The sequence below is a fragment of the Podarcis cretensis genome, assembly GCF_951804945.1.
Source record: "Podarcis cretensis genome assembly, chromosome: 8".
Taxonomy (NCBI): Eukaryota; Metazoa; Chordata; class Lepidosauria; order Squamata; family Lacertidae; genus Podarcis; species Podarcis cretensis.
In genome coordinates, this window is record NC_137177.1 from 18845820 (window position 1) to 18868489 (window position 22670).

The following is a 22670-nucleotide window of genomic DNA, read 5'->3' on the forward strand; positions in this document are numbered from 1 at the left end:
AAAATCAAAACAAAAACAAAAACCTGTTAGGTATCTTATTTTTGATCACCTAGTTAGTGAGTCCTGGATCTAAAAAAGGTTGAAGATACCTGATGTAGGTTATGAATGCCAATGCTGCGTTTTCCCTGTTATGGCCAATCACTGCACAAACAACCCAAATATTTCTGGGAAAGAGATGCTTATGCCAGAAGTGTGCCTGATTTTCTATACTCCCACAAAGATATTAAAGGGTGTTAAAACTAAAGAAACATTGCTTAAAGGAGATGTTGATTGTCTAAAAATTGATTTCCTCCTTTTTATTTCAGAATGGCGGTTTACTAGGCGTGAGTATTGCAAGTTACTTTTAATTGGAACATTATTAATTGTCGCCGGGGGTCAACAGAGGCGGAAGGGCATAGCCATTCCCTGCAAACCATGATCAGACTTCCTGTTGTTTTTAAAGACACTTTGAATGATATGTCAGATACAATCTGGCTGTATGGTCACAGACGGAAGTCTGACATTGGCTTCAAAGTTCCGCATACTCCTTTCTCCTTTCTATAACATAGTAGTGGTTTACTAGTGTGAGTATTTTATATTACTTTTAATTAGAGAGGGAAATACTTCCAACCTTTCAAGATATTTAACACAGAGAAACAGAAAGAGTGAGAGAAATTAAATGTTATTGTGGCTTTAGCATAAGGAGTAGTTTGTCCTGGAGCAGCATCATTACTGGTGAAAGAGAAACAGAAAGAGTGAGAGAAATTAAATGTTATTGTGGCTTTAGCATAAGGAGTAGTTTGTCCTGGAGCAGCATCATTACTGGTGAAAGGTGAGTAGCAATGGCTGCAAAATGGAAAGCAGTCCCAATGGTAGAAGTTGCAAAGTTGCTTTGAGAAATGCTGTTCCAATGAAACGTCAAGACTCCTTGGCTGCAAAGCTCTGTCATCAGGTCCAACGAAATTCAACAGCTCTAGGAGTTATCTGGTAGTTCTATCAGGCTTCAAATTCTGCATGCTTTTACAGTGATGCCCAGGTTTACAGCAGATAAAGGACCTTGTATACAGCCTACTTTCTCCTTGCATACTCATAGCAGTACCATGGCAACAATACTTGAAGGCAGATAAAACACCCCCCCAAAAAAAACACACACACACACACACACACAAAGATAGATGAAATGTGCCTGTGGCTTTAAACATAAGGAGTAGGTGGCCCTGGACTAGCATCCTAAGAGGGGAAAGATCAATAGCAATGGCTGCAAAATTCAAACCAGTCAAAACTGTAGACATTGCCAGTTCAGTAGGACGTCCAGTCAATGAGGCCTTCTATTGTAGAAATTTGACATAAGCAAGACTTATTTAGAACAGGCAGCAAGTCCACATTTGTCTGTGTGAAATCATCAAAATGTTCACTATATTTATCATTTTCATAAAACATGGACTAACTTATTTCTTTATCTTCTTTAGGGCCTTACTGAGGGACTTACTGGCGGAACTGTGAGTATTGGAAATCCTCTATGTAATACCTTAATGATCCACAACATCTTTCACTCAGGGAGAGGCTTGTGTTTTGGGCAAGATTTTGCAGATTAGTTCATTGAAGTGTCCCTCAATATTGGCTGATGAGATTTGTGCCACATTACTGCTGTGTGATTGAAGTGGTTAAGGCATACTGGCTGCATGACATGGCCCTTATTATTTGGAAAAACAAATACATAATCCAAAGTATTATGTGAAGGTATATAATATCATACAAAATCAAAACAAAAATAAAAACCTGTTAGGTATCTTATTTTTGATCACCTAGTTAGTGAGTCCTGGATCTAAAAAAGGTTGAAGATACCTGATGTAGGTTATGAATGCCAATGCTGCGTTTTCCCTGTTATGGCCGATCACTGCACAAACAACCCAAATATTTCTGGGAAAGAGATGCTTATGCCAGAAGTGTGCCTGATTTTCTATACTCCCACAAAGATATTAAAGGGTGTTAAAACTAAAGAAACATTGCTTAAAGGAGATGTTGATTGTCTAAAAATTGATTTCCTCCTTTTTATTTCAGAATGGCGGTTTACTAGGCGTGAGTATTGCAAGTTACTTTTAATTGGAACATTATTAATTGTCGCCGGGGGTCAACAGAGGCGGAAGGGCATAGCCATTCCCTGCAAACCATGATCAGACTTCCTGTTGTTTTTAAAGACACTTTGAATGATATGTCAGATACAATCTGGCTGTATGGTCACAGACGGAAGTCTGACATTGGCTTCAAAGTTCCGCATACTCCTTTCTCCTTTCTATAACATAGTAGTGGTTTACTAGTGTGAGTATTTTATATTACTTTTAATTAGAGAGAGAAATACCTCCAACCTTTCAAGATATTTAACACAGAGAAACAGAAAGAGTGAGAGAAATTAAATGTTATTTTTTTTAAAAAAAATAATATTTATTAAAATTTCCAGAATAAAGAAAAAAATAATGAAAAAAATAAAAAAAAATAAAGTTTACACTTAATTTCATTAACATCTTTCCAGGACTCCCCCCCTCCCCCTCTTGTATTCCATTTCCATTAGATTAATTCCACAAATTCTTACCCCAAATTTTAAAACCTTATTATAATTATAATTAGCCCATTTATTCAAAATTAATTTATCTTATTTAACCATTTCTCTTTATATTTTTTATACTTCCCTAAGATCGACCCCAGTTCCCTTCCATGAATTCCCCTATTTTTATCACACAAAGTAAAACAAGAGAAAATGAAAAAAAAGAAAAGAAGAAATATATAGTTTTACAGCCTTTGGATTCCAAATCTTCCTCCCCCCTTTCCTGGTTTCGATCCCCAAAGTCCATCCATCTGTCTACTGCCAGCCTGGAGATCCCACGTCCAAGTCTAAATCTCTCTCGATTCCACTTTGCCGTCTTTTTGGTAGCTTTTAATTTCAGAAAGTCCAATCTCGGAGAAACTCTCAGAAAAGATCATTCTTCTTCCATCCAGACCTCTATATTTAAGAGTATAACTCAAATTCTGTTTCTTGATCCTTTTAAAATCTGGATGTCCCAAATGTTCCAACTTCGAGTTTAGTCCAGCTCTTATTCCTCAGGTTACTTTTCCTGTTCTGCTGCAAAAACCTTCTAATTCAGAAACTTCTAGTTCCTCTACAGAGGCTTTATTTATTCAGGAACATAAACTTACGTCAAGTCCCTTCCTTTCTTCAATAGATAAATCCATTGTCTCCTTTAGTGTAGAAACCTTTGTAGACAAAATAATGCTTCATTTTTGCAGCTTTCCCAAGAGATAACAAATCCTGCTCAGTTTCATAGTATTTTTCCACTTGCTGCCACTGTTGCAATGTCCCAGAACTCCCTCTAGAGGGAATATGGTAACATAATTTCTTTCCAGATCAGACCCAAAAGTCAAATAACTTGTTGCCTTTGTTTTCAATAGTTTATGTCCAAATTGTAATGAATCTAACCAGCAAAGCCATCGTAACAAGGTTCTCTTTTATTTTCCTGCTTTGACAGCTACTTTGACAGCTGTCAAAACTTCTGTGTCTCTTCACCAGTCTCTCATAACGGATCGCTCCCGGTTCCCGGGGGGTTACATTTTAGTTCTCACAAATCAGTCTTCTCCTCCAGCACAATTACTTGTAATTTCCCTTCGTGAAATTAACTTTTTTCGAATAAACAAATTCATCTCTCGATCTTAGTTGTCAAATCCTTGCGTTAAAACCTCTACAACAGGGGGGGGCGGACTTCCTTTTTGCACCTCCCCCGCTCGCTCCGAATTCGTAAATCAAATTTTCCCTTTTAAGTCTGATAGATTTACTCACGGGTTGTTCTTTTTAGTCCAAATTTTCGAAAGAAGAAGTCGGTGCTCTCCGCCGAATGGCATGCGGCTTCGCTAGGCAGGGGAAGCAGTGGACTCATAGCACCACACCCCCCCGTCACCTGCTCCGCAGCCTTTAAAAAGGCTCCTTCGTGGGTCGGGGGGCACAAACGGTGCCCGCCGAGTCACCAAGTCCATGGGCATCACCGCCCATGGTTTTTGAGGGCCCCCGCGTCGCCGGCGCAGCAGGACCCAACCCCTACCCAGCAGGCTCCCTCCAGAGCTCGGAGGAAGTCAGCCATTCGGCAATGGCGCCGACCCGGAAGTCGAGAAATTAAATGTTATTGTGGCTTTAACATAAGGAGTAGTTTGTCCTGGAGCAGCATCATTACTGGTGAAGGGTGAGTAGCAATGGCTGCAAAATGGAAAGCAGTCCCAATGGTAGAAGTTGCAAAGTTGCTTTGAGAAATGCTGTTCCAATGAAACATCAAGACTCCTTGGCTGCAAAGCTCTGTCATCAGGTCCAACGAAATTCAACAGCTCTAGGAGTTATTTGGTAGGTCTATCAGGCTTCAAAGTTCTGCATGCTGTTACAGTGATGCCCAGGTTTACAGCAGATAAAGGACCTTGTATACAGCCTACTTTCTCCTTGCATACTCATAGCAGTACCATGGCAACAATCCTTGAAGGGAGATAAAACACCCCCCCCCCCACAAACACACAAAGATAGATGAAATGTGCCTGTGGCTTTAAACATAAGGAGTAGGTGGCCCTGGACTAGCATACTAAGAGGGGAAAGATCAATGATGCCTTCTACTGAAGAAATTTGACATAAGCGAGACCTATTTAGAACAGGCAGCAAGTCCACATTTGTCAGTGTGAAATCATCAAAATGTTCACTATATTTATCATGTTCCTATAATACGATTGACTAACATATTTCTTTATCATCTTTAGGGCGTTCTTGGTGGAAATGTGAGTATTGGAAATCCTCTATGTAATGCCTTAATGATCCACAACATCCTTCACTGGGGGAGGGGCTTGTGTTTCCTGCAAGATTTTGCAGATTAGTTCATTGAAGTGTCCCTCAGTATTGGCTGATGAGATTTGTGCCATAATACTGCTGTGTGATTGAAATGGTTAAGGCATACTGGCTGCATGACAAGGCCCTTATAATTTGGAAAAACAAATACGTAAACCAAAGTATTATGTGAAGGTATATAATATCATACAAAATCAAAACAAAAACAAAAATCTGTTAGGTATCTTATTTTTGATCACCTAGTTAGTGAGTCCTGGGTCTAGAAAAGGTTGAAGATACCTCATGTAGGTTATGAATGCCAATGCTGCATTTTCCCTGTTATGGCCATTCACTGCACAAACAACCCAAATATTTCTGGGAAAGAGATGTTTATGCCTGATTTTGTATACTCCCACAAAGATATTAAAGGGCGTTAAAACTAAAGAAACATTGCTTAAAAGAGATGTTGATTGTCATAGATATATTAGTGTTGGGAAGTTTGCCCAGTTTTGCTTCTTTTTGTCCCAAATGATGTTTTCACATAACTTACTCCTTTTGTGTTTTAGAACTTGCCTGTCCCAACTGACGTACTTGTAAGTTCTCTATATTACTAACCTTTGGGCAATGATTATCCATGTGCTTTATAAGCTCATTAAGACCAGTGCTTTAAAAGCACTTGGAATGTCTCTTAAATATATGGTGTAGATGTGATCCAGTACTGTATTTTCTATGTTATGGCTACAGACCCCCCAAGTGTAACGATTTTCCAGGGACGTCCCTGATTTAGAGAAGCCATACCGGTTTCTGATTTTATCCCGGAATGTCCCACTTTTCTTTAGGACATCCCTATTTTCATTGGATCATTGGAGGGTGTGGAGACATCCGACCCCTGAGCCGTCTGAAGGCAATCCTGTAGAGGGATTTTTTCTTTATGTTTCATGTTTTTAATATATGTTGGAAGCCACCCAGAATGGCTGGGCCACCCAGTACAATGTGTGGGGTATAAATAGTAAAATGATCATTATGGAATGAGACATCCTTATTTTCATTGAAGAAATGTTGGAGGGTATGCGGCTATTGCCTGAAAGAACTATGCAAGCACTCCTATGCAGGGTTCTGCCTGAACTATGCTGGCCTGATTACAGTTCAATTAGGATACTGTGATTATCTACTGAGGAAACACCTTGCTTTGCACAGTGATTGCCTACTGTTCCCATTTACATTAACCTCTGAGGAACTGAGCCCTTATGCTGCATATTTAGAAACTGGTTTTATGTTTTCATTGTGCATTTTATTATATTTTGTATATTTTTATGATAACTGTATGCCACACTAGATACTTTTACTAAAAGAAGGGGGATGTGTGTTTTTGTGTGTGTTTATTTATTAATTATACTGATTATGTTATATTGATTATGTTAAAATGGATTCTTGCTTTCTATTTTAGAATGGCCTGCCTGTGTCTGTATTAGACATTACTTACCTTTAGTCTTATTTAACCTTAGCGATATCCAAAAAGTTTCTTTTTCCTTTTTAACGAGAATAGAAAAACACCACAGCTTGGCTCTTCCTTTTAGAAGTATGAAAATTTGGTTCAGGGCCCTAATCTTTGCAACTAAGTTTAAAAAAGCAAATATATACAGTAATATTTTATATTTTAATTAGGGTTGTACAGTCAGATAGTGTCTCTTATTTCCTAGAGGTGTCCCACAGAAGTAGCTGTTGTGATTTAATTGCCTGTGAAGACCCCCAAAACCACCCCCAAAATAATGTCACAATTGACACAGAATTTAGTTTAAGGTTTTTTGGCATTAATTTTGGCCACAACTTTATTGATTACATCATGTGAGTTGTTGCTTAGGCATTGGTTCCAGACTACCTGAACCTGCACAGTGGCAGGAACAGGACTGACACTGGGCACCACCATGTCAGTAAGGGAAAGCATCCTAGTGGAGCGAGAAGCTGGCTTCAATCTCATAGCTCACCCCAGATGCTCCCAGTAGGATATCCAGTCAATGATGCCTTCTATTGTGGAAATTTGACATAAGTGAGACCTTTATAGAACAGGCAGCAAGTCCACATTTGCCAGTGTGAAATCATCAAAATGTTCACTATATTTATCATTTTCATAAAACATGGACTAACTTATTTCTTTATCTTCTTTAGGGCCTTACTGAGGGACTTACTGGCGGAACTGTGAGTATTGGAAATCCTCTATGTAATGCCTTAATGATCCATTTTCCCTACTTTGGCCATTGACTACACAAAGTAACCAAATACTTCTGGGAAAGAGATGCTTATGCCAGAAGTGTGCCTGATTTTCTATACTCCCACAAATATATTAAAGGGCATTAAAACTAAGGAAACATTGCTTAAAAGAGATGTTGATTGTCTAAAAATTTATTTTCTCCTTTCTGTTTCAGGGTGGTGCTGGAGGAGAGGTGAGTACTGCATATTACCTTTAAATGGAGCATCATTAATTATCACTGTGGGTGAACAGGGGAGGAGAGGTATAGCCATCGTCTGCATACCGTGATCAGACTTCTTGTTGTATTCAAAGAGAGTCTGAATTATACGTCATATGTAATCTGCCTGTACGTTCATAGATGGAAGTTTGACATTGGCTTCAAAGTTTTGTATACAGTTATAATGATGCCTAGGTTTACACTAGATGAAGTATCAACAGGGCCACAAAGAATAACAGACTGTATCATCTGGGGCTTCTGCAGTGGTCTGTCCAGCAACAGGCCACCATTTGAAGAGTAGGAAGTCCAGGCAATGATGCTGTCTAAATTGTGAAGGCATTCAATGTAGGGATGACATATATAGAACAGACAGGAATGCTCTATTACTGTACACAAAAACAAAAAACTATTATGTGTGTTATATTTGGTTGCCTTGCTAAGAAGTGTCCCTCAGTTCCTAGATGTGTTTTGCACATGACTGAAGAGATCCACAGAGCCATACTAGGGCTCCATTGAGGGCAAGGGTATTTAATTGCAATATGCGTAGTACAAATCTAGCCACTCCAGACTGACTTTGATGTGTTCAACTATTCTTAAGTTGTATCAGAGACATTGTTCTCTGTAATGCTGGAGAGCTTTGAATATGATTGTATTATGTCCAGACGAACTTCCACGTTCTCACTAAGATATTTTGATAAGACAGTTGTCTTTACACAAATGAACAGAGCATGGGAAAAAAGCAAGACCAATTACAGCTTTTAATTCAGCTTGGCAAAAATGACCTAGTAGGCAGTACTGGACCCTGGCAGGATAAGGCTCATGACTGGAATGTAGGAACTGAGTGGTATATACAGTTTAAAAGGAATAGACCAAACAGGAATGGAGAAGGAGTAGCATTATATGTAAAGGATGTGTACACTTCTGAAGAAATCCATGACCTGAAGCATGGAAAGCAGACTGAGAGGATATGGGTGAACTGTAGGAGAGAGAAACAACAGTGACCTTCCTGTGGGGGTCCACCTTTACCAGTGAGAAATAATCAAAATGTTTGCTGTATTTATCATTCTTGTGTTCAGAAAACATGATGGAATAATTGTTTTCTTTATCTTTTTTAGAACCTTTGGGCACCAGTGGTAAGTACTGGAAATCCTCTATGCAATGTAATAATCTTTCGCTGGGGAAGGGGGGCTTTTCTTTACTGCAAGATTTTGCAGCTCATTTCATTGATGTGTTCACCAGCAATGTCTTATTATGTTGATGAGTTAAATAGTAAATTCATGCTGATTGAAAGAGAAAAGTGGCTAAATCTTTAAGATTTAATTGTGCACAACTATTCATATGTTGTGCACAACATGTTTTCATGAAACAATGTTTTCACTGTTTTCTATTTTAGGGCATGCCTGGACTTTCTGTAATTGTATTGAATTACTTTTCTTGGACATTCATTAACTTTAGGGAGATCAGAAAGAGGTGTAGTGGCACAGTGGTCGCCGCCCCCCACACCTGCACCTCTTTCCCCGGCTTGGACTGTCCTCTTTATTTGCTCTTTAAGATATGGCAACCCTAATTCTAAATACATTCCATTAGTCTTAAATAGCACACTTCCCCATATACCTCATAGGTTACCATTTCTGAACATGATATCAAAGACAGACTTAAAGAAGGTTTTGTGACTTCCGATGATGTCCAATATATAAAAAGGTGACTGGGCTTACAAATGCTCTCAGGAGCTATGTTCCCCTTCATTCTGGAGAGCCATAGATATATTAGTGTTGGGAAGTTTGCCCAGTTTTGCTTCTTTTTGTCCCAAATGATGTTTTCACATAACTTACTCCTTTTGTGTTTTAGAACTTGCCTGTCCCAACTGACGTACTTGTAAGTTCTCTATATTACTAACCTTTGGGCAATGATTATCCATGTGCTTTATAAGCTCATTAAGACCAGTGCTTTAAAAGCACTTGGAATGTCTCTTAAATATATGGTGTAGATGAGATCCAGTACTGTATTTTCTATGTTATGGCTACAGACCCCCCAAGTGTAACGATTTTCCAGGGACGTCCCTGATTTAGAGAAGCCATACTGGTTTCTGATTTTATCCCGGAATGTCCCACTTTTCTTTAGGACATCCCTATTTTCATTGGATCATTGGAGGGTGTGGAGACATCCGACCCCTGAGCCGTCTGAAGGCAATCCTGTAGAGGGATTTTTTCTTTATGTTTCATGTTTTTAATATATGTTGGAAGCCACCCAGAATGGCTGGGCCACCCAGTACAATGTGTGGGGTATAAATAGTAAAATGATCATTATGGAATGAGACATCCTTATTTTCATTGAAGAAATGTTGGAGGGTATGCGGCTATTGCCTGAAAGAACTATGCAAGCACTCCTATGCAGGGTTCTGCCTGAACTATGCTGGCCTGATTACAGTTCAATTAGGATACTGTGATTATCTACTGAGGAAACACCTTGCTTTGCACAGTGATTGCCTACTGTTCCCATTTACATTAACCTCTGAGGAACTGAGCCCTTATGCTGCATATTTAGAAACTGGTTTTATGTTTTCATTGTGCATTTTATTATATTTTGTATATTTTTATGATAACTGTATGCCACACTAGATACTTTTACTAAAAGAAGGGGGATGTGTGTTTTTGTGTGTGTTTATTTATTAATTATACTGATTATGTTATATTGATTATGTTAAAATGGATTCTTGCTTTCTATTTTAGAATGGCCTGCCTGTGTCTGTATTAGACATTACTTACCTTTAGTCTTATTTAACCTTAGCGATATCCAAAAAGTTTCTTTTTCCTTTTTAACGAGAATAGAAAAACACCACAGCTTGGCTCTTCCTTTTAGAAGTATGAAAATTTGGTTCAGGGCCCTAATCTTTGCAACTAAGTTTAAAAAAGCAAATATATACAGTAATATTTTATATTTTAATTAGGGTTGTACAGTCAGATAGTGTCTCTTATTTCCTAGAGGTGTCCCACAGAAGTAGCTGTTGTGATTTAATTGCCTGTGAAGACCCCCAAAACCACCCCCAAAATAATGTCACAATTGACACAGAATTTAGTTTAAGGTTTTTTGGCATTAATTTTGGCCACAACTTTATTGATTACATCATGTGAGTTGTTGCTTAGGCATTGGTTCCAGACTACCTGAACCTGCACAGTGGCAGGAACAGGACTGACACTGGGCACCACCATGTCAGTAAGGGAAAGCATCCTAGTGGAGCGAGAAGCTGGCTTCAATCTCATAGCTCACCCCAGATGCTCCCAGTAGGATATCCAGTCAATGATGCCTTCTATTGTGGAAATTTGACATAAGTGAGACCTTTATAGAACAGGCAGCAAGTCCACATTTGCCAGTGTGAAATCATCAAAATGTTCACTATATTTATCATTTTCATAAAACATGGACTAACTTATTTCTTTATCTTCTTTAGGGCCTTACTGAGGGACTTACTGGCGGAACTGTGAGTATTGGAAATCCTCTATGTAATGCCTTAATGATCCATTTTCCCTACTTTGGCCATTGACTACACAAAGTAACCAAATACTTCTGGGAAAGAGATGCTTATGCCAGAAGTGTGCCTGATTTTCTATACTCCCACAAATATATTAAAGGGCATTAAAACTAAGGAAACATTGCTTAAAAGAGATGTTGATTGTCTAAAAATTTATTTTCTCCTTTCTGTTTCAGGGTGGTGCTGGAGGAGAGGTGAGTACTGCATATTACCTTTAAATGGAGCATCATTAATTATCACTGTGGGTGAACAGGGGAGGAGAGGTATAGCCATCGTCTGCATACCGTGATCAGACTTCTTGTTGTATTCAAAGAGAGTCTGAATTATACGTCATATGTAATCTGCCTGTACGTTCATAGATGGAAGTTTGACATTGGCTTCAAAGTTTTGTATACAGTTATAATGATGCCTAGGTTTACACTAGATGAAGTATCAACAGGGCCACAAAGAATAACAGACTGTATCATCTGGGGCTTCTGCAGTGGTCTGTCCAGCAACAGGCCACCATTTGAAGAGTAGGAAGTCCAGGCAATGATGCTGTCTAAATTGTGAAGGCATTCAATGTAGGGATGACATATATAGAACAGACAGGAATGCTCTATTACTGTACACAAAAACAAAAAACTATTATGTGTGTTATATTTGGTTGCCTTGCTAAGAAGTGTCCCTCAGTTCCTAGATGTGTTTTGCACATGACTGAAGAGATCCACAGAGCCATACTAGGGCTCCATTGAGGGCAAGGGTATTTAATTGCAATATGCGTAGTACAAATCTAGCCACTCCAGACTGACTTTGATGTGTTCAACTATTCTTAAGTTGTATCAGAGACATTGTTCTCTGTAATGCTGGAGAGCTTTGAATATGATTGTATTATGTCCAGACGAACTTCCACGTTCTCACTAAGATATTTTGATAAGACAGTTGTCTTTACACAAATGAACAGAGCATGGGAAAAAAGCAAGACCAATTACAGCTTTTAATTCAGCTTGGCAAAAATGACCTAGTAGGCAGTACTGGACCCTGGCAGGATAAGGCTCATGACTGGAATGTAGGAACTGAGTGGTATATACAGTTTAAAAGGAATAGACCAAACAGGAATGGAGAAGGAGTAGCATTATATGTAAAGGATGTGTACACTTCTGAAGAAATCCATGACCTGAAGCATGGAAAGCAGACTGAGAGGATATGGGTGAACTGTAGGAGAGAGAAACAACAGTGACCTTCCTGTGGGGGTCCACCTTTACCAGTGAGAAATAATCAAAATGTTTGCTGTATTTATCATTCTTGTGTTCAGAAAACATGATGGAATAATTGTTTTCTTTATCTTTTTTAGAACCTTTGGGCACCAGTGGTAAGTACTGGAAATCCTCTATGCAATGTAATAATCTTTCGCTGGGGAAGGGGGGCTTTTCTTTACTGCAAGATTTTGCAGCTCATTTCATTGATGTGTTCACCAGCAATGTCTTATTATGTTGATGAGTTAAATAGTAAATTCATGCTGATTGAAAGAGAAAAGTGGCTAAATCTTTAAGATTTAATTGTGCACAACTATTCATATGTTGTGCACAACATGTTTTCATGAAACAATGTTTTCACTGTTTTCTATTTTAGGGCATGCCTGGACTTTCTGTAATTGTATTGAATTACTTTTCTTGGACATTCATTAACTTTAGGGAGATCAGAAAGAGGTGTAGTGGCACAGTGGTCGCCGCCCCCCACACCTGCACCTCTTTCCCCGGCTTGGACTGTCCTCTTTATTTGCTCTTTAAGATATGGCAACCCTAATTCTAAATACATTCCATTAGTCTTAAATAGCACACTTCCCCATATACCTCATAGGTTACCATTTCTGAACATGATATCAAAGACAGACTTAAAGAAGGTTTTGTGACTTCCGATGATGTCCAATATATAAAAAGGTGACTGGGCTTACAAATGCTCTCAGGAGCTATGTTCCCCTTCATTCTGGAGAGCCATAGATATATTAGTGTTGGGAAGTTTGCCCAGTTTTGCTTCTTTTTGTCCCAAATGATGTTTTCACATAACTTACTCCTTTTGTGTTTTAGAACTTGCCTGTCCCAACTGACGTACTTGTAAGTTCTCTATATTACTAACCTTTGGGCAATGATTATCCATGTGCTTTATAAGCTCATTAAGACCAGTGCTTTAAAAGCACTTGGAATGTCTCTTAAATATATGGTGTAGATGTGATCCAGTACTGTATTTTCTATGTTATGGCTACAGACCCCCCAAGTGTAACGATTTTCCAGGGACGTCCCTGTTTTAGAGAAGCCATACTGGTTTCTGATTTTATCCCGGAATGTCCCACTTTTCTTTAGGACATCCCTATTTTCATTGGATCATTGGAGGGTGTGGAGACATCCGACCCCTGAGCCGTCTGAAGGCAATCCTGTAGAGGGATTTTTTTCTTTATGTTTCATGTTTTTAATATATGTTGGAAGCCACCCAGAATGGCTGGGCCACCCAGTACAATGTGTGGGGTATAAATAGTAAAATGATCATTATGGAATGAGACATCCTTATTTTCATTGAAGAAATGTTGGAGGGTATGCGGCTATTGCCTGAAAGAACTATGCAAGCACTCCTATGCAGGGTTCTGCCTGAACTATGCTGGCCTGATTACAGTTCAATTAGGATACTGTGATTATCTACTGAGGAAACACCTTGCTTTGCACAGTGATTGCCTACTGTTCCCATTTACATTAACCTCTGAGGAACTGAGCCCTTATGCTGCATATTTAGAAACTGGTTTTATGTTTTCATTGTGCATTTTATTATATTTTGTATATTTTTATGATAACTGTATGCCACACTAGATACTTTTACTAAAAGAAGGGGGATGTGTGTTTTGTGTGTGTTTATTTATTAATTATACTGATTATGTTATATTGATTATGTTAAAATGGATTCTTGCTTTCTATTTTAGAATGGCCTGCCTGTGTCTGTGAGTATTAGACATTACTTACCTTTAGTCTTATTTAACCTTAGCGATATCCAAAAAGTTTCTTTTTCCTTTTTAACGAGAATAGAAAAACATCACAGCTTGGCTCTTCCTTTTAGAAGTATGAAAATTTGGTTCAGGGCCCTAATCTTTGCAACTGCTTTTAGTAATCAAACATGTTATACCATATTTTTCCATGTATAAGACAAACTTTTTTGACCCAAAAATGAGGTTCAAAATTTAGGGTTGTCTTATACACGGGTAGTGCCAAGGGGGGACGGGCGAATGGTTTTTTGGCACGAGCCCGAGATTGTAAGCGGAGATTGTAAGCAATGCGAGGGGTTGTGTGCTGCATTCTGTCGGGTGAACAATTTTTGGCATCCCCCCCAAATGATCCTTCCCAAAAGCTCAATCTCCACCTATTTTCTAAATTTTGAGGCCCCAAGATAGGCGGCATCTTATAGACAAAAAAATACGGTATATTAATTGTGATCATGAAGTCGAGAAGTATCCCTTAGTTCATAACAGTGTCCCACAGAAGTGGCTGTTGTGATTTAACTGTGCTCAACTATTCCTATGTTCTCTCAGGAGCTTTGTTTCCCTTAAAGCTGGAGATCTGTAGATATAGTAGTGTTGGGAAGCATGCCCAGATTTGCTTATTTTGTCTCAAATGATGTTTTCACAAAACACACTGTTTTCTATTTTAGGGCCTGCCTGGACTTTCTGTAAGTATTGTATTACTTTTCTTGGACATCCATTAACTTTAGGGAGATTTGAAAAGCTAACCCCCCCCAAAAAAAAAAACAGGGACCACTTCCTTGCTCTTAATCTTGGTGTTTCAGAGACAAATGATTGAAGTGATATGCTATTTGATACATATTTTTGATAGATTGATAACCGTGTGAATTATGGATAAAAATGAGACTTTTCCAGTATAATGTAAGCAAATACTGCTACCTCCAGGAACTGCAGTTGCCAAAGCAGGGTGCAGGCTAGGATTTGGTTCCTGATAGGCCATGGGGGCTTATGGCCCCATGGTCCAGCAGGAAAAGCTCTGAAGGTTGAGTTCTCTCCCCCAGTGAAGCCTCTGCCATCTAGGAATGCTGCACCATTCAGCTTTACTCACTTGGCAAAAAGTAAATAAATAAGGGTTGGAGGTTGTTGGTTTTTTTTTGGGGGGGGGGACTTTGGCAACCCCACCTTGGGAGAGTGTTTGGAGGTGCAGGGAGAATGTGTTTTGATTATACACGATTTTAGCTTTATGAGTTGTCCCTAGAACGTTACCCTCATGTATGTTGACAGTTGAATGTACAGTGGTACCTCGGGTTACAGACGCTTCAGTTTACAGATGCTTCAGGTTACAGACTCCGCTAACCCAGAAATAGTACCTCGGGTTAAGAACTTTGCTTCAGGATGAGAAAAGAAATCGTGCAGCGGCAGCAGGAGGCCCCATTAGCTAAAGTGGTGCTTCAGGTTAAAAAAAGTTTCAGGTTAAGAACGTACCTCCAGAAGGAATTAAGTTCTTAACCAGAGGTACCACTGTGATATAGAGATTGAACAGAAACAGAAGCAAATATAATGTGTTTCTCCTGTAATATACTCAGTAACGGGATGTGAATAGAAATAAATAACAATTTGATCTTTTCTGTATATTCTTTGAATATAATTGATGACAAAATATATGAAAAACAAAAAAGCAAAAAACTAAAAAAACCACTATTGTTTCCCTTTGTAAAATAACAACAGAGGAAGAAGAGATCTCCAGTAAGTATCCAGTATTTATTGTGACTTTTCAATTGAAATTTTTATTTATTTATTTTTTAACATTTAGTTGTGTTGTAGTTTCCTGATTGATGCTGGAAATCTGAAACTAACACAAAAAGCCCCTGAATCGGTAGAATTTATTCTGGGCTCAGTCATTATACTGTTATGGGGGGGGGGAGGGTTAAGGGGCATTGGGAGCCTGTCCTGTCTTTGGGATTTTTTTATACTGGAAATTAAAATCAATATTTTGAATGGAGGCTAGAAAAAAATTCTAGTTATTTCCTGAATGAGACTTTTCAAACGTTATGTCCCTCTGCTATCCTTTTGTCCCTGTGAGTTGGTTTGTCTGGTATCCTCTCCTTTGGGAAAATGAGGATCTGAGAGAAACCAGAAGGGACCTATTTGGCCATCCCCTGTCTGATGGGAACTGTGAATCACATCTAACTGAAGCACTTGGGATCCATCCTAAAATAGGTGCCTCAGGATGGCTTAGAAGTAATGTAAGAAGAGTAGTCATTGAAACCAAGAAAGCATACGAAGCAACACCCCTGCAAACTGCCAGCAATGACAGACATGGGAGAAATATCACTTATCTAGTAGTGAAATGTACACTTAAACTTTGTTGTGTTTAGCTGATGCCCAAGAGATGGAACTCTTCCATGACTGAGTTCCATAACCTGAGCACAGCCACCAAGAAGACCCTATCACCCATGCTCACCAAGCACACCACAGTTGGTGATGGATATTCACGTGTCTTCCTGTGTGCTCCACCCCAAATAAGACCACTCAGTACAGGGCCTGAACTCTTTCTCTCTGTATTTGCTTGGGGGAGCTGATCTTCTTAGCATCCACTTTTCCTTCTGTTCAGAACATTGTTGTAGTGGAAGTGAAAATCCAGAAGGTTTCTTAGGAAACATATGGGAGCAGGATCTGGCTGGCAAATAGTATACCCAAATGAACACCCCAATGATTTTTCTAAAAAGGGTTTTCAGATTTTCCGCATTATGCCCCACCTCCACTATTTCCTTCTCTTTGCAATTTGGTCGGACTCCTCTCCTTTGTTATGGAATTGCTCTGTAAAGAAAAATGACTAATATGGAGGCAGCTGTGATGCACATGAGACTGAATCAGTTCAGATCGCTTCTGCTTTCTCTTCTGATGTTTCCTTGATGAAAAGGGGAATCCTTGCCTTAGAACCTAAATATGTGTTACATGACATTTCCACGTTAAGCAGTTAAGAGAACATGACAGACTAACAAGTTGAATTTCCTTTTCAATTTAGCTTCTGGGTGGAGCAACTAACGTGAGTATTGAGAAATCTTCATACCCTAAGATTTGTAGTGGGAGGGAGAAGGTCTTCTGTTGCTCATAGGATGATCCCACTGGGGGGGGGGGGGGAATTCACTACGCTATAATGTTTTCCATTTGTGAAAGGCAGTCATTATTACTCAAGGAAGTTTGAATTCCAAACCAAGGAATTATAAAACTTAGCCTCATCAATAACTTATATTATCCTACTGGCTGGCAACCAGTATAGCAGAATGTCCAAGCAATTCCATGAAAATATTTTCAAATTTTACATAAGTTACTTTTTGTTGTTGTTGTTGTTTTACACACTTTCCACTATTACTTTGTCTTTGCACGTTAGACTGTCTGCTCTTCTTTATCTGCTCTTCTAACCCTTGTTTGCCTGTAAATTCTTTAGTTTGCCTGTAAACTCTCATTTTCCCACACGAAGTGGGAGAATCCCTGCCTGAAGATAAAACATTCATCTCTTCTGGGGATCTGAAACTAAATCAAAGAGCCCAGGCGTGGGTAGAATTTATTCTGGGCTCCTTCATTATACTGTTCTTTGGGGAGGTGTTTTTTTGGGGGGGCCGGGGGGTCCTGTCCTCTTTGGGAAATTTTTATACTGCTACTGAAATCACAATTAAAAAAAATAAAATTAAACAATTAAATATATATATATCTTTGATGTAGGCTGGAAAACATCTAGTTACTTCCTAAAAGAGACCTTTTTGATGTTATGTCCCTCTGCTATATTTTTGTCCCTGTGAGTTGGTCTGTCTGGTATCCTCTCCTTTGCCTGCTGTCCTAAGCCTTTTGGAAAATGATGTTAGACATTTCACTGAATCTGTTAGCCCTAAATATTGGGGAGGGGAACTTCAGGAAATGATGAAGAAAGCCAAGGGGAAGAAAAAATCCAGTCTGAAGTAGAGATGAGGGAGAAATTAGATTCAGCTATCATTTTAAAACCCACTTACCTACTTCTCACTTTCTGAAACAAAATGCTGTACCAACTGGAACATATCAGCCCTCCTGAATTCAACATTCACTGAATGTTGCAGTGCTGCTCTCCTGGCAAGCAATGTGTACAAGAATGCATGGGGTAGGGTAAGAATATGCGTTAAAATGCATTTATTAATTAAAGTAACATACAAAAAGTGCATTACATTACAGATTATTTGCAAGAATTTGAAATCCAGAAGGTTTCTTAGGAAACATATGGGAGCAGGATCTGGCTGGCAAATAGTATACCCAAATGATTTTTCTGAAAAGGGTTTTCAGATTTTCCGCATTATGCCCCACCTCCACTATTTCCTTCTCTTTGCAATTTGGTCGGCCTCCTCTCCTTTGTTATGGAATTGCTTTGTAAAGAAAAATGACTAATATGGAGGCAGCTGTGATGCACATGAGACTGAATCAGTTCAGATCGCTTCTGCTTTCTCTTCTGATGTTTAGAAAGTGCCAGATATCACTTGATGAAAAGGGGAATCCTTGCCTTAGAACCTAAATATGTGTTACATGACATTTCCACATGTTAAGCAGTTAAGAGAACATGACAGACTAACAAGTTGAATTTCCTTTTCAATTTAGTTTCTGGGTGGAGCAACTAGCGTGAGTATTGAGAAATCTTCATACCCTAAGATTTGTAGTGGGAGGGAGAAGGTCTTCTGTTGCTCATAGGATGATCCCACTGGGGGGGAAATTCACTACGCTATAATGTTTTCCATTTGTGAAAGGCAGTCATTATTACTCAAGGAAGTTTGAATTCCAAACCAAGGAATTATAAAACTTAGCCTCATCAATAACTTATATTATCCTACTGGCTGGCAACCAGTATAGCAGAATGTCCAAGCAATTCCATGAAAATATTTTCAAATTTTACATAAGTTACTTTTTGTTGTTGTTGTTTTACACACTTTCCACTATTACTTTGTCTTTGCACGTTAGACTGTCTGCTCTTCTTTATCTGCTCTTCTAACCCTTGTTTGCCTGTAAATTCTTTAGTTTGCCTGTAAATTCTCATTTTCCCCCATGAAGTGGGAGGATCCCTGCCTGAAGATAAAACTGTGTTACGTGGTGGCTGGGGCTCCCATCATGCAGTTTGCTAATCAGTTCAATTTGTTGTTCAATTTAGAAGCTTGGTTTGTCTGATGTAGTGGACATGAGTATTATGGCACTTTTTGTACTTATTGTATGATCTGGAGTGGGAAACTGGGAGGGAGGGCTTTTCTGCCTCAAAATATGATATCACTGCCAGGGAAGAAAATGACGAACAATCTGTTCTCCCACGATGCCATTTGCTAATCAGTTCATTTTGTTGTTCAATTTAGAGTCTTCCTGTGTCTGGTTTAGTGGATGTGAGTATTGTGGAACTTTTGTTTATTTATTGTATGCTCTGGAGTGGGAAACTGGGAGGGAGGGAGAGAGCGAGTACTTTTCTGCCTCAAAGTATGATCCCAGCCTGGCAAGTATATGACAATCTGTTCTCCAGTTCTAATCAGTTTGCTACAGAAGGAACCTTTGTTTGGCTGAGTTCTCTCTTCTCTTCATAGTACTGTTCGATCCTTGTGTGTGTTAGATTCAGTCTATATTTCCAGAAAGAATATATTGAAAAGTTTGGTGCAAAAGCAACAAGCTTGATCACATTTTTCTTAGAGGTTCTGGTATCTCTTTGGATCTTATTACGCAGTTTATGAAAATATGGTAAAATTCTGCCTTTTGAATGCTGAAGTCTCCTATTTCAGGCACTTCAGTGATGAATGATTTAGCTGTTGAGTAAGGACTAGCTAATAAATTAAATTTTAGGCCCACCCAGGAATTTAAATTGTTTTATTGAACCCCCACATCCTGGGCTCTAATTTCATATCCTTTTGGGGGCAGCTGACCGCCTAGGGCAAAGGCATCCTCTTCTCTTCAGAAAATTGCTGTACAATACTGGAAATAAGCATTGTGGGTTTTTAATAAAGGTGCTTTTTTTAAAAAAGAAAGGTCTGTAAGGAGGACCTGGCTGGTAACTAGTATAGCTGAACCTCCAGGCAGTTTCATGAAAGCACTTTCAAATTTTCCATGTTATGCCCCATCTCCACTAATACTTTGTCTTTGCACATTGGACACTCAACTCTCCTTCATCTGCTTTTCTAACCTTAATGGAAAAGGAGAGTGACGTCCACACCAAATCTATCAGCCTGGTTATTGGAGAGGGACCTTCCTTTCAGGAAGGTATGGAATTACCCAGGAAAGGAGATTGTCTAAAATGTGAGACTGCCTTTAGATCCGTTTGCTTATTTATTCTGATCTTTCCCTCAGGAAAAGAGGGAATACCTGCCTGAGGATGAAACTATGTGCTGTGTGCCATTTCAGTGTCTGTATCTCCCACCATGCCATTTTCCACTGTAGGCTTTGAAACATCAAATATTCATATAGCATCCTTTCATGCTATGATATGATCCTCAATATTGGCAAGAACTAGAAAGAGAAACAAAACAGGAGGCCTCTGCAAGTCTCCCTTCTTCAATTTCTGTATCTTTAAACAGGACTTTGGCCAGGATACCTTTACATAGAGTTCTGTGTATTCATGGCTCCTCAGAAAAGACAATTGTCCTCTGCAAAGTAGCACAAATTATAAAGTTTCCAAATAACTTGTCTAATAAATTCAATTTGCTTTTCCATTTAGAACCTTGGTTTGGGAGACACGTTGAAAGTGAGTATTGTGAAACCTTTGTGTGATTACTATATGGTCTGTAGTAGTAATATGAGAGGAAGGGAGGAAAGGAAGGCGGAATTTCCAAGAAAGGTCATACAAATATTTCCACTATTATTTTGTCTTTGCAAGTTGGACAGTCTGCTCTCCTTTATCTGCTCTTCTAACTGATCTTTGCCACATGAAATGGTAGAATTCCTGCTTGAGGATGAAACTATGTGTTAGGTGGCATACCTGGGACTGGATCTCCCACCATACCATTTGCTAATCAGTTCGATTTGCTTTTCAGTTTAGGGTCTTGATGTGAATGCAGCCATGAATGTGTTGTGATTCTTGAGTGGATTTCCTATATGATTTATAGCAGGAAAGTGGAAGGGAGATGGGGAGGAAAGGAAAAGTTATTCTCTGTCACAATATATAACTTCATCTAGGGAAGAATTCACAGAGCTAAAATGCTTGCCATTTCCAAAGCCAGGAATTAATTTTTTAAGCATTCAGATATAATCTGCTGCCCCTTGCAGGTCTCCTTTTTTACACTTCTGTTTCCTTAAATCCTGGACCTTGGCCAGACATGAATGTCTAATAAATTCAATTTCCTTTTCTATTTAGAGTGCCCCTTCCGATCTTCAGGAGGAGGGGGGGTTGTGGGATCACGACCCCGCCCACACTCACTCTGCGAGGCTGGCGTCAGCCTCGCAGGAGACAGGGATTCACCCAATTAGCATACCCTGTGGCGCCAGCCAATTGGCTGGCGGCAGGGGCGGGCCTTCCTAGGGCCACTTAAGGTCAGGGCAGCCCCTGGCTCGCCCCCTTTCTTCCCTGGAGACGACGCAGTTTGCAGTTTGCAGTTTGGGTTTCCCTCAGCTGCTGGACCACGTGGAGTTAACTCAGAAGAGGCTTGCCGGCAGGGAAGTTTACCTTTCGTTATTCCTTTCTCCTCTAGGAGTGAGCGCTGCTTAATTCGCCTTTATTGCGCGGCTCTCTTCATAATTGGGTACTTTGGCTGAATTTTAATTGATTGGGGTGCCTGGGGTGTGACTGCATTGCCATTCGTCGTTAATTCCGCTGGTGCGTTGCTGTTTGTGTGTGTGTTTATTGTTCCCGTGGTCAGCAGAGGTGCTTCAGAATTTCCTCATCCTTCCTCCTTTTGCTTCTCCCCCTCTCTCCCCATGGTTTGAATGCCCTTTAATCAGCTGATTTTACACGGTCTCCGTTCTGCCCCCCTTGTTTCTCCCCTCTCCCCAGCTAATTTAAACAGTCTCCATTCTGCCCCTTCGTTTCTCCCCTCTCCCTGGCCAGCCCTCACGTTTCCCGCATATCAGCTGTTCCTGCTTGTGGGAGATCTTATCTGCCTTGCCTGGAGCTTCCTGCCTTGCTTCTTTGTTGCCTTTGTTCTTGAGCTGCAGGGCACCTCGTGGAATATGCTGTAGCTTCACAGAAAAAGCTCCCTTTCTTTTACAGGGAATTTTCAGCATTAGCTGCTGGTGTTGCTTGATTTCTAAACTGCTTGATTTTCAGGAGTTGTTATCTCTATTTTTGTGGGGCTATTTAGAGCCTTGTGGGGCTATTTAGAGCCTTTGTGGGCTCTATTTAGAGCCTTGATTTGCAAAAGACGTTGCAAGTGAGTATTGTGAAACCTTTGTGTGATTGCTCTATGGTTTGTAGTAGTAAAATGGGAGAGAGAAAGGGAAGGAAGGAGGAACTCTTCTGTGACTCAGAGGATGATCCAAGGCATGGAAGAACTCGTTAGGCTGTAAGGCTTGCCATTTGGCTGGCAACTAATATTGTTTGCCAGACCCATCCAGGGTCTAAAATTGCCTTAGTTCTGCACTCTCGCAGCCTGGGCTCAGTCTCTATATCTTTGTCTTAGGCAGCGGATCTCCTTGCATCATCTTCTGTTCAGAAAATTGTTCTACTGGAAATAAGAATCTTGGGGTTTTGGTTTTTTTAATATAAACGCTTTTAGGAAAGGTCTGCAAGCAGGAGCAGGCTGGTAACTAGTATAGCAGAACTTCGAAGCAAGTTCATAAAATTATTTCCACATTTTCCATGTATGCCCCATCTCCACTATGACTTTGTTGTGATCCTTGAAGGTAGTTAAAACACACACACCCCACAAACACACCAAGATAGATGAA

The 22670-nt window shown here is 39.6% G+C and overlaps 1 protein-coding gene and 1 long non-coding RNA gene across 2 annotated transcripts in view; both read left to right on the top strand.

Annotated features, from left to right (window-relative positions):
* Positions 1-22670, top strand: part of LOC307221726 (uncharacterized protein) — a 36228-nt gene that overhangs the window by 4694 nt on the left and 8864 nt on the right. The gene's annotated exons all lie outside the window — the stretch shown is intronic.
* Positions 4766-18994, top strand: LOC307221754. Its single transcript, XR_013841474.1, has 4 exons — positions 4766-4779; positions 15528-15545; positions 16828-16848; positions 18967-18994. It is a non-coding gene; the product is annotated as an uncharacterized lncRNA (long non-coding RNA).